The sequence below is a fragment of the Trachinotus anak genome, unplaced genomic scaffold (genome assembly GCF_046630095.1).
Source record: "Trachinotus anak isolate AG129_WGS33_773 ecotype Australia unplaced genomic scaffold, CSIRO_AGI_Tana_v1 ptg000014l, whole genome shotgun sequence".
Taxonomy (NCBI): Eukaryota; Metazoa; Chordata; class Actinopteri; order Carangiformes; family Carangidae; genus Trachinotus; species Trachinotus anak.
Genome location: NW_027273865.1, coordinates 308,957 through 322,466, shown reverse-complemented (window position 1 = coordinate 322,466; position 13,510 = coordinate 308,957). Strand labels below are relative to the sequence as shown.

The 13,510-nt window shown below is 43.1% G+C and overlaps 1 protein-coding gene across 1 annotated transcript in view; it reads right to left on the bottom strand.

The window, feature by feature from the left end:
• The window catches only part of slc8a2b (solute carrier family 8 member 2b), a 174,204-nt gene extending 165,102 nt beyond the window's left edge, over positions 1-9,102 (bottom strand). The window contains exon 1 of the mRNA XM_071496673.1: positions 8,803-9,102. The gene's annotated coding sequence lies outside the window, so the exon portion shown is untranslated. The remainder of the gene's footprint in view (positions 1-8,802) is intronic.
• Positions 9,103-13,510: the final 4,408 nt, after the last annotated feature.

The following is a 13,510-nucleotide window of genomic DNA, read 5'->3' as shown; positions in this document are numbered from 1 at the left end:
GGCGGAATTCCACTGAATTTTATACAAATATTTTTGCGTCCCAGACAATGAATCCTACGAACTTTGCTTATGCCTTGACTTAAACAATAGCACAAGCATGAGGTTGACATTTTGGACTTTCATTGACATGTCTTTGAAGCTACTGAATTAATTTCCATTAAATTTGGGACACAAATCTGTCAAGTCCTTTGGTTTATGACTAAATACTTCTTATAGCTGATTAGCAACAGCATGTTAGCATTGCCATTCTGAGCATGTTAGCATGCTGACGTTAGCACTGAGCTCATGCTGTGTCTGCGTACAGTCTCATAGAGCTGATAGCATGACTGTGTTAATTCCTTATATTAAAAATGTCTCATTTTGGTTGTTACACAGATGTGACTGAGGAAGTTTCTAACACTTCTGGCTTGTCAGAGCACGAAGAACAAGAGGACAACGAAAGGATTCAGTCACTGAGTGGACACCTTTCATCTCTGGAGTATCAATAAATGAACACCACGAAACCTCTGAGAGGCACACAGTCCCAAAATCACCCCTCTCCAAACCTACAGTCCACTCACAGCTAATCCAGCCTACACCTGCCCACACCGGAGCACTACAGTGTCTTCCACACTGCACCAACACGTCTGACTACACCAGCAGATGACAGATACGACGTTGAGGGCAAAGGAGATGAAATGACGTGAAAGAAAAAAAATCAATAGGTAGTTAGAGGAAGAAGAGATAAAGGAAAGAGGAAAAGTAAAGACAGAGGAGTAGAATTAGAGCATGAGAGGATGAGAGGAGAGATTAGCAAGAATAACAAAATGAAGGATGTTGGAGGATGAAAAGAGAAGGCATTAAAGAAGAAAGGGAGGAGATCTGAAAAGAGGTGAAAACGAGGTAACAACCAAGCAAGAGGAAGGAAATGAAATGATGAGGACAGGAGGAGAGGAGAAGGCTAGATGAGTGAGCTGGTGAAGAAGGGTGTGAGATGGAGCAGGATGCAATGGGTGGAACAGAAAGAGGGAGGAGATGAAAGAGGAGAAAATCATATGAGTGGAGGAGAGCATGAAAGAAGGAGAAGACAGAAGCAGGGAGGAAGGATAAAGGTGAGGAGGAGAGGAGAGAAGATGATGACAAATGACTTGGGGGGATGACAGAGGAGCAATGGGGAGAGAGAGAAATTAGAGAAGGGGAAGAAAAGAAGACATGATGAATGAGGACTCAAGAAGAAGAGAAAACATACATTTGGAGGATGGAAGGGAGACAAATGGGTGAAAGATGGAAGATGGAGAAAAACAGGACAGACTGAGAGGACAGAAGAGAGGCAGTGAGGATAGAGAGATGACAGAAAAGAAGAAAGAGGAGTCATGAACTGTCCTGCATCTGATTCTGGTGTTAGCTGAAAACTTCCCATCAGCAGTCCCACCCCATCTGGAGTCCTAATGCCAGGCCTGAGCTTTTAATAAGCCAGCACTGAGCAGAGACATAACATACTGTACACACACACACACACACACACACACACTTCAGGCTAATAATACACAGTCCTTCAAGCACACAGAGACGAGGAGAAAGTCACAGTGTGATGGTAAACTTTGCACCAAAGTCAGTCGATGAGAAAGTGAATAGAGACGCTGCAGTGACACAGATCAGAGCAGCAGTGCACGTTCACAGCCACACACCCTCCCAAACTGATGCGGACTGATTTGATGATTCATTTGCTGTTGGAACAACAGGTATTCTTGAAGTTGTAATATGAATCACATTAAAATGTCTAAAATGACTGGACCTATGTTATATATCTTTTGAGTTGTTTTCTTAAATTATCCCAAATGTTCCTAACTGGGAGAAGCTGATGGCAATGGTGATCGCACGCTTCATGACATCAACTAATCAAGTGGCAACCCACGGTGATGTCACCCACTTGTTTGTGAGCTGCTGTTTTGAAGCCTTGAGTTTGTTATTTGGCTTTCGCCATCTTGGTTTTTTTGAAACCAGAGGAAACCATATTTGGAGGAGAAGGCGGAGCTGAGGAGGAGTGAGGGGTGGATCTGACCTGCTCTGTACAGTCTGTCAATCACACGGTAGCCATGCCCTAATGCATACCTTGCTTTATCGTCTATTTTCTTCTGAATAGGACCATAATTGAAAAGATGAACAACATATTAAACTGAAGAAGACTTGAAACTAGAGAGTGGGACCATAAACACATCAGGAAAACTTTAACAGAGGTCATAAATAAAGTGAGAAGTAGGATCATTTCCCCATAGTCTTCAATACAATCTGACTTTCTTTTTGCAACCAGTGGAGTCGCCCCCTGATGGTCATTAGATAGAATGCAGGTTTAAGGCTCTTTAGTACTGGCTTCACTTTCAGAATTTGAGTCTATGTCCATTTTTATATACTGCAACGCCCAGTGCCTTTGTGTGAGTTTGGTAGTACAGGAGTATATAGAGAGGTGGTGATGATTGAGGTGACGCCACAAAAATCTCTGACTGGAATCAAACAGTGACACATATACACACACACACACACACACACACACACACACACACACTCAAACTAAAAGATGTCAAATTAAAGGGTGTAACAGTTTGAATCTGTCAGGCTCACAGTGACACTGTAACCCTCATTCATACAAATGAGACTCAGGCTGAGAGAGAGAGAGAGAGAGAGAGGGAGAGAGGGAGGGTGTGGATGAGTGAGGTTACGTGTATGTAACTGAAAGTGGAGGAAAGGGTAATTGAGAGGGTAAGACATTAATTCAATGCAAATGAAAGAAATCAGAGAGAAACACAGGTGGCGGGCAGTGGGAGAGAGGGCAGCCGAGGTTATGTGAGAAGGTGAGAGCTGAGAGACCCGGGTTCACTGCCAGGAGAGTGAGAGGAATCTACCGTCTACAGAAACATAGTCGCTCTGGTTATGTAACCTTGTAGCACAGAAAGTGAAATTCATTGAGGCACCTGACACAAAGGCTCACAGTGCAACTCAGTTCAACCCATAATGCATCACTGCTGTAAAAGTAGAAAAGGCTGTAACACATAAAATCCATTTCTCCTTGGAATGACTGTCTTCATTTATGTGTGTGTGTGTGTGTGTGAGTGTGTGTGTGGTTGTGTGTCACTACCTCTGTGAGACACAGTTTCAAACACATCTGATAATAAGTGCATGATTTCATTGCAGGAGAACGGAGCCTCTTTTTTCAGCAGGCAGCCACTGCTGCAGTTATTCACACACTGTATCATGCACACACACACACACACACACACACACACACACACACACTGCCTGTACTCAGTTTATCAATGACACACAGCACTCAGCCCTCTGTCCTCGCCTGTCTGTCTGAAGGATCTGTCGCACTCTCGGTTGCAGCTCAGAGATTTTGTGCAGTCAGTCTCTTGAACTGCCTGTGACTCTGTGGTTTCATTTCTCTCTTTAAGGTTAAAAATGCACATTTTTCATTTTGTTTCAGTTTTGTATTTGTGTTTGTGTGCGTGTGTGTGTGTTAGTAACAATACATTTTGCATTTGGTCTAATCCATAGGAACACTTAGTGTGTTGGGCCAATCCACAAGTGTGTACAGTGCACTGCCAGTTTAGGGGACTACCCTGCTACTTTAAGGAGAGATAATGCAACACTTTACATGATGTATTTATCAGTGTACAGCCACTGTGAGCACAGCTGCTATGGGTGAAGCTGTGGCTGTGGCTGTGTGTGTGGATATGGTTATTGCTAGAGCAGCTCTTGTTTCTATGGCATTATGGGTAAGGCAACAGTAACCATATGGTGGCTTCTCGTAACTTTCAACATTAGCAGAGAAAGCATAGTGAAGCCTGGTTCTTTTATCAGATATGATAGAACACCACAACAGTGTCACTTCACTGGACAGACACAACACCTGCACGTTACTAAACATTCACCCATTAAATACTATTAGGTTACAGCCAAGTAGTCATAACAACCAAAGCCACAACCAAGCTACATCATCTGATAGTGCGCCCACTCGCGCTGTGGTCACAAACAGCAGCAATGCTCAGCTCAGCCTTCCTCTGTGGATCAGAGGAAATGCAAAACTCAAAGCTCAGTGAAGGTGAGGGGAAGACTCAGCTGATCATTTTATTGTAGGTTCATCACTGCAAGTGACACTGTCATGTCTTGTTATTATAAAAATATCTTTGATAGCTTCTTAAATCACTGGACTGGACTTCTGTGAGACTTACTTTGTTAAAAACATTATAGGCTCAAGTTCTGAGCTGATACTCCAGATCAATAAAAGATGGATATCCACTGACTGACAGGCCATGCACACACAGCCAGGATATTTAATTACACTCTCCTGCAATAAAATGTAATGACATATATGATTCTTCATACAGCTCGTCTCTAAGTGTTTACCTGATCTCCAACCTTTGTTTTCTGCCTGTCTGCCTGTGTTAATGTCCATCTCCTAGTACTCATATGGAACTCCAGAGCTCCAGAGGATCTCTCTGTCTGTTTACACGTCTGCCCTGCAGTCAGTCTCCCTGATTTTTAATCGTCCCTAAAGAAACTGGAGGTCTAGGCCCTGGAAAACTTCAGAGAGTGATGCATCTCACAACAGTGCTCCCACACGTTCAGATTTACAGTTCGATCACCAAAGTGAAAAAGCTCCAGACTTCTCACCAAACACTATCCATCTGACAGCCTAAGAAAATCAATCCTGGTCTCTGTTTATGTGAGCCTGTGTACCACCCTGCACTCATACACATGCTATTTTTCCCTGCACCAATCAGCCACATCATTTGTGTAATTAAAAACTGTGAAAAGAGGCCGTGGATGAGAGGCTGGAGGTATGGAAACAGCCCTGTATGTATCCCGTGAGAGCAATCAGACAGAGGAGGCAGAGGAGGAGCTCAGAGCCAGGAGGAAAATGGATAATGAGGTGTTGAGATGAAAGACGATAGAGAGAGTTAAGGTTAATTTGATAAAGGAGATACCTTCTTTGCTTCTTTGGTTTGTTGTTCTTTGTGTATTCTTTACGTTTTTGCACACTCATGTGTGCACTCATCTGTAGACTGTTTAAACTTCCAGCAGGGAGGTTACTGTGTGTGTCTGATCCTGCCTCTTTGTTAGTTACGAGGATATCTGGTGCAGATCCAGGTTTTGTCCAACCAACAGTGTAGAAGAGGTGCAATGTAGTAAAGTCTCCCATCTGAAAACCTGGAATTTACAAATTTTGGGAATATTTTCTTGAAAAATTGTTAATTAATTATCAAAACAGTAGTTGATTAATTTTCTGTCCATTGACTAATCATTGCAGCTCTAAAACACCAACTGTCAGTAAGAAACAGTTTATGACCAGTGGTCTCCCTTTTCAGCATCAGATGCTTTGCTATTCAACAACATCAGACTTCTGACTGTGAAACACAGAACTCAGTGATCAAACGGCCACATTAGGTCCTCGTCATGTTACAGCAACATACGATGTTTTAGGGATTTGACCAAACAACTAGTGCTGTTGTTTTCCTCGTGAGGACAGTCTGGTTTCTTAATGTATCAACACAGAGCTGCGGTAAATATTTTCACTGCACCTACTGTACTTATTTTACTGGAAAAACTGGCACGTGTCCCATGACTGTCTATTATCATGTATCCCCTAATAATGCAGATTAAAAACCCAACAACACATCTGGATGACCCCACAGCCTGTGCTGATGTATTACAGCACACTTTTACACATTTTATTTTGTCTTATCCTTTGGATGGACTGCACTGCCTACAGATCATAGTCAGTGATGTTGATTGTGGTTTTCCATTGATGGTGTTTGGCTTGCTTTAGTGCATCATTACTCTTTCTGTTCATGCTAACTCTACATTTCAAACACACGGAATACATCACGTCTTCACATCAGGTCCTCAGAACAACAGTGAGGTTCCTGATGCAGCTTTCTGCAAAATCATAAGCGTAGAATAACAAATATCTCAGCCTATCAAAATGTTGCAGATTATCACATTAACAGCTGAGCTGGAGAGTATATTGTTATATTACAGCCCTTTACGCCATCAATGCTGCTCACCAGCCAACAGTGCAGGGCTGTGGTTCTGCCAGAGCTTTTCCCAAGTGTGATTTGTAAATGTACAAGTGTGAGGAGGGGTGGTGATGAAAGAGCAGCACAACATCCCCTGGGTGAATAAAGGTTATAAGATGCAGAAAGCAGGGGAACATAGGCTACATGTATGTCTCTCTATGTGTAAGTGGCTGCAGAAGACAGAATCTACTAAACGCCTGATAGCTGTGAAATGTAATACGGTGTAGAGACAGGGAAGAAATATAGAGGATGTAGGGATGGGAGGAGATGCTGAGGGAGCTGGGAGTAGGAGGGGGGCGAGGGAGAGCAAAGAGAGGATGGAAGGAAGCAAGGGTGAAAGAGAGAGAGAGCTGGGAGGTAATGGAGGAAAGGAAGGGAAGAGGCAGAGAGACGGAGACAGAGAGGAAGGAATGAAGGAATGAATAATCCATCAGCCAATAGAAAAGGTAAAGCTGCATTTGAATATTGCTCACAAGGAGCTAAACATGTTGGTAGAGTTGAGAAAAGGGTGGTGTGAGCGAATATCAAATGTCAAACGACAGAATCGCAAAAGTCTCATCATTCCTGTGTTTAAATCGCTGTCCAAGGAGCCACACAAGAAGAAGAACACACTGTACATCCTGAGCTGAGGTTGATGAAATGATGAAACATGACTCTAATTATTCCTAAAACAATTCCCCAGAGACACATGATGTGTCTGGTGCTGCCTTATTGTATTTTATGACATTTACTTTCCATTATATCCCTATAATGTTTCTAAACATGAAGGTTCCCTGTTGTTTCCTGCTCCACTGCTTTTTCCTTCAATGATGGATGGAGGGATGGAAGGGGAGTTGTATGGCCTTACAGACATAGAGATGGATGGAGGAAGGGCTGGGCTAATGGCTGGTGCAGGGAAAACAAGGGAAGTCCCAGAAAAACTGCAGAGACAGAGAGAGCGAGAGAGGAAAAGCCCAGGGAAGCCCCGCTGCAGCTTCTGTGCACAGGAGGAGGATCCCCACCTCTCTTCTTTACCTACAGCCTGCTACAGCTGCAGCCCGGTCGTTAGAGCCAGCTCGCTCATTAAAACTACAGCCAGACTTCAGACTGAATGCTTATTTCACATTTAATCAAGTGCTGTGTTTCCTCCTGGGTGCCCAGCAGATCGGCCTCAAGCATATACAGCTGAAATCATATGATTAAAAAAACTGGTCCAACTGAAACATATCACATAATCTGATATAAATTTAAACACTATGTCTACGTTGCTATGCTGACCTATTATTTCAGAAATCACTCTTGGATATGTTGCCCAATAAAATACATAGGCTATATTCCGTGAAATTGACTGTTTTCTATGATAATCTTTATTTCCCTCATATCTTGCACGGTATTATTTACAGAAATGCTTTTTTCTATAACTGTAGTCGTCGTTAAAACGGTTGGGACGCACAGTTACGCAACATGAATGAACAGTGGCTGCACTCCCCCCCCCCAAGTCGCTTTAGAGCAGAGGTCTCTCGGTCGATTAAAACGCTAAAACACAGCATTGAGTCTGGTGGACGCTGGCGAGAGGAGAAGGGGATCCAGTGTGGCGCGATGATAAGGTGGGGGCACACAACCAAGCAACCAAACCCGGACAGCAGCCCAGCTCGGACAGATCACTCTGCCGCGTCAAGGTTGACAGAAAAAGACAAGAGGAAACCGGAAAACGAGCGAAGCACTTTTCAAGATAAAAGCGCAAAAGGGTGTAAATTTGGGAACGATTGGGAACAATGTCAAATCAGAATTGTGTCACACATTGAAATAAAATATGGATGTATGTAACCATACTCTGCGTTTTTATAAGATATAATTATGCCTGAAGTATTTATACGAAACTCTGACCAAAGCCAATCTGTGGGAGCATAAAGCATAAAAGCGTTCAACAACATGGATTTACTTTGAAAGTTAAACCGGAAGTCATATCTTCTTTCCGCTAACTTGACAGTGGTCTCCGCAGCCGAGAGGCGCAGTGTAGTCAGAGAATTACTCCTACAACCTGCCGCTGTTGCGCCAGTGAAACAACGGCACCAAAAATGTCAACGTGTAGGAGTCGTGTGATGTCCGCACCTGTTTGTGTCACGTCTGAAATATATATTTTCATTTCAAGCAGAATCAGTTTATGCGGTTGACTTTTTCTATGCATTAAAAGAGGCAGCCCCAGCACAGATGTCACAGGTAGTGTTGCAGAGGAGCGTTGTCCCAGGCTGCACCGACTCCCTCCGGGGCCACGCAGGGCAGTAACACTCTGGATGAAAGCGCTTAATGTAGTCTGTGTGCATCTCACCAAACCCCCGCAACATCCTTAGCATTTCACTCACGCTCCTACAAACTTCAGGGGAAAATAGGACACGGAGATGCTTGGTGGAGCAAAGAGGAAACATGATCGTGATTCTGCCGAGCGCAGCTTTTACATCCAAATTATTCCAAAGATGAATGCGATTGCTGTCAAAACAGAGAATCTTACGGCATGTCTTTGCAAACAGACGCAGCGGCTGTGACATATAATTACCGACTTTAAAGCACTGACAAGTCTCATAGAGAGAGGGACTAAGTCAACAGTCTAGTTTTTGGCACCACAAAGCAGCTCCACATGGTCGTACACGGAATCAGCCGCCGGTGATGCCCGCATGGGGCTATGCAAGCGCACATGAACAAGTGCGCACAGCAAACACGCACACACCGTGCACAAACAGAGCAGAACTGACAGGGAAATGTCTCTTACCTTCGGTTCTACTGCCTGCCCGCACTCGAAGCGATGAGCATAGTATCAGGTGTTAGTGTGAAAGACTGCGAGAGGAAACTGTCCTCGGTGCTGCGCTCCGCCGCTCCGTCCCGCTGCTCGACCCTCCTCTCTCTCTCTCTCTCGCTCTCTCTCTCGCCCGGCACACTCATACAGCACACACACACAATCGCGCTCCCCCTCCCCGCCGTCCCTCACCACACACACACACACACACATACACATAACCCTGCGCGCCACCGGGCGGGGTGCCGAGGAGCGCGGTTTGTGCTCGGGGGCGCGGATGGATGGAGAGAGGGGACATGTGCCTGGGAGAGAAGAGGAGAAAAAATAGAGGAGAGGAAAGGAGAGGAGAGGAGAAATTAAGGACATAAGTCAAGAGACAAAAAATAGAAATGTAAATGAAAGAAATAAATTTAAAAAAAAGGTACGAGGAAAGGAAAGGAAAGGAAAGGAAAGGAAAGGAAAGGAAAGGAAAGGAAAGGTGGATTTGAGAGGAGAGGAGAGGGATGAAATTAAAAGAGACAAAATGGGAGAAAAGGAGAGAAAGGGGAAGGAAGAGATAATGAAAGAGAAGGGTAAGGGAAGAGAAGATATGGTGGAGAAGAAATTGAGAAATGAATTTCAGAAATAAGAGGAGAAATAAAACACAAGGAGAAAAGGGGGGGGTAGGAAAATGAGAGTAATAAAGGTGATGAGAGAGAGAGTGCAATTAAAGGAGAAATGGAAAGGAAGTAAGAAGAAATACGGAAAAGGAAAAACAAGAGGAGAGAGGAAACAAGGAGATAAGCAAAACGAGGAGAGGAAAGGAGAGGTAAGGAGAGGAGAGGAGGGAGAGGAGAGGAGAAAAAATAGAGGAGAGGAGGAGAGGAGAGGAGAGGAGAAAAAATAGAGGAGAGGAGAAGAGGAGAGGAGGAGAAAAAACAAAGAGCAAATTGAAAATTGATTAACCAAGACTGAAACAGGATGTTCTGCAGCCAGCGTGGCTCACATACTCAACCATCTTCTCCCCATTTTCTAATATTAGACATCACATTATACATTATAATACCTGACAGTGTAATATCTAAATTTGGATATTAGCAGCTCCACAGTTTGACGTTTCCTCAGTTAACCTAATAACTGAAGTGGGAGTGGAGGGGAGCCTCCAGGAGAGAGGAGGGCTGGAGGAGCAGAGAAGGAGGCATTTATCAAAGTATTGAGCAGAGCCAATTACTTAGCCAGTGTGCAACAATTCAGGCCGTGCTCTGACGACCGAGGCCGCTGACCAAGCAGCCAGGAAACACAGACAGTCAGTCAGGCAGTCTGTCTCTACATAGACATGCTGCGCTAAATCTACCTCCCAGAGTTCACCGAGTGGAGTCTATCAGAGTTTGAAATACACTGCAGTGTAATCCTCCTCCTCTCCCCCTCCTCATCCACTTCCACCTCCCACCTCACCATCCAGACTCCACTTCTCCTTTGTTCATGCTCAATATTGACTTTTTGGTCATTTTTGTCATTTTGCTTTCCAATGGGCTGATAGTCTGATTAAATCTCTGGTGAATGGCACATTTTGTTCGACTAACTCAGATCCACATCTCCTTTTTTATTTTCATCCTTTGCTGTAGGGAAAACTGCAGAGTTACATGTGATGTCAGTGTACGGAAAATTTGTGACCCATCAGATTCAAAAAGACAGAGGTGTTGATCAAATATTGTCAGGTATCAGACTGACTGAACAACTCCTCACCACAGGGTCATCCTATCGCCACTAAAATTTATCACTTGCTATGGATCTAATCTGAATATGTAAGGTTTGTTGGTTAGCAGACATCAGAACTCTTAGGGGTCTGCATTTATACAGCACTTTTCTGGTCTTAACAACCACTGGCAGCTCTTTACACTACGAGTCACATTCACCCAATCACACAGGAGATGGGATCAAACCACCCACCTTCTGATGAGCAGACGATCCACTCTACCTCCTGTGCCAGAACCACACCAATACCTATCATGTATATGATGATACTGTGTATATAATAAATATGTATGGTATATATAGTATAATAAAAATAGATACAAGGCAGATGAAAGTCTTTTTCAGGTCACACGATACAGTGTAACACCAGCAGCCTCTGCGGTTTCCTGGAATTTGCATTTTTGCCCAAAGTGGAAACAAAACAAGAACTGATGATGCTGGTAAACATTATAAACCTTATAGTTAAAGTTCCTGCAGTGGAGAAGGGACCGTCTGTGATCATGCTGCTTTCCTTGGTGTTTACATAGTTTAATGATAGATTTATTGTTGTATAGTCTGTGTATTGCTCCTGTTCTGTGTGTGTGTGTGTTTCTTTAATGTGCTCTGCACAATATTTACTTCATAAAACCTGATCAGTGGATAGGCAGGAAATTAAGTATGCCACACATATATAATGTGTCAAAATAAACATTATCACTGGACAGATGTAAAAGACCAAACACTGTTCTCTTTCTTCTCTGCCACATTCATTCTCAGAGAGGAGCAAACTAAAGCAGTAAATGTCTGAGGGAACAGACTGGCTGGATGACCCCTGAATAACCTCTGGACTTCACTATAAATCTCACCAGAGAGTCTTAAAACACTCACATGCGTGTGCTCACACACAGAGCAGCTCTGAGGTCTTCACACTGCAGAGTCTTTGACCTTTAGCTTTTGGGTCAAGTCATTAGAACATATTCCCAAACAGGATCGACTTCACACATTGTAGGTGCATGAAATGCACAGGCAGACCCACACAGGAACAAAACACACACACACACACATACATATATACATCACAGTGAATTTAATTATACATACACATGCAGTCAGAACAGGGGTTGCCTGCAGCAGTGGCTCTGCTGCTTCCATGCAGATAAATGATGTGATGTATCACATGAGTCCCGGCATGTGAGCGGCGTTGGGTGATCATGCTGTTGTGGAGATTATGTAAATAAGCACAGGCAGCGGTGAGAGATTTCTCTATAAATAACATGTTTATCATTAAATCATATCAAGGCAGGGGAGCAGAGAGGCACAGACAGAAAAGTCATGTATAAACAATATTCATTTATTTAGGCATCAGATGCAGGGTTGTGACAGGCTTTGATGTTTCTGAGGTTTAATGAGTTATTGTATATTGATGGTGAAATCTATGCTGACCTTTAAAATACACATTGATGTGTAATTAGAGGTTATCAACCACTTAATTCTCATCAATAGTTTTTACTACAAATTCTTTTTTCGTAAAGAAACAAAACATGTCGACTTTGATCTGTGCTACAGACCATATGTACAAACTGAGCTTGTGCTGAATATCTTGTATCTATCATGTTTCCTCTGTTATATTCACATGTGGAAACCATGTGCACATCTGTTCTACACCAGCAGACATTTTGACTTATCACAGTAGGGCACAACAAGGTGTGTACTAATATAAGTAATGATGTTCTGGTCAAATGTGCCAGTGAAGCAGCATGCACTGGACCAGGAGCCTGAAAGTGAAGCAGCTAAAAAAACATCAGTCATGAGTCATTTTATTATTAGCTTTTCATACTGCCACATGTCAAAATGTGAACAATTTCCTTGATTACATTTTCTTTTGTTACTGTCTCAGCACTATGTTGTGCTGAATATGTGGGAACAGCAAACATTAGAGATGTTTCCAATAACCATTTTGTTCCTTCCCAATACTGATACTTGAACTTATGTATCAGCCGATATCCACTATTGGTCTGATACCATTGTGTTAAAAATTTGTAACAGCTGTATACTACAAACCATGTATAGGATGTGATATGATTGCTATCATTGGGCTGCTCATAGCGGCTCATGTAGCCTGGAGCCTCAAGCTGAGATGAGGAGCGGGCTGCAGAGGTCTGGTAAGTTCATGTCTCTCTAAAGCCACAGCTTTCCTCTTCTCTTCTTCCAGTCTTCAGACCCAACCAACAACCAACTGACTCAAGTGACATCACATGAGGAAGCAGCAGTTTGTGCAGCTTCCTCTGAAGTCATAAAAGACTTCATACAATTTTTTCACATATTAAGTTGTACTCCCAAACACCTGTACACAGACTATGACAGTTGCATGCTGTCAGTTAAAGCTGATAATAGACATCAATTACAATGATACTGTCGTGGAAGTGACATCTCTTCTTACATCTGATCTCAAAACAGTGTTCTGTCCCATAAAGGATCTGATGCCTGTTTGCATTCATCATGTAATTTACTCCCCACTTGTGGTGGCAGCAGGGTATTGTCCCTGCAAGCTAGATTGACTTCCACCTGTTGCGTCTTTCATTTCTGTCACTTTCATGGGTGTGACCGTGTCCCGGTGACAACGGCAGGATCTTGCCAAGCGGAGAGGACAGCAGCTTCATTCAGAGGTTTGCACATGGAGGATAATCCTGAGATCCTTGACTGGTGATTAGCTACAGCCAAAGTGTTCTAGGCAAGCTGTGCTTGACTCAGCTTCTACAGTTCTGAGAGCAGTTATGATACTGTACACCCTGTGTGTGGAAACTAAAGTTGCACATTAAGCATTATGTTATATGTATTATGAGGCAGCAGTAGCAGGTAAAGGAGCAAATTACACTTATTACGCTTATACAAAATAAAATTAAAAAAAAATTTAAAAAAAGCCGTAATGCCATTGAAGATACTATAATCACAAAAAATTCTACCCATACAG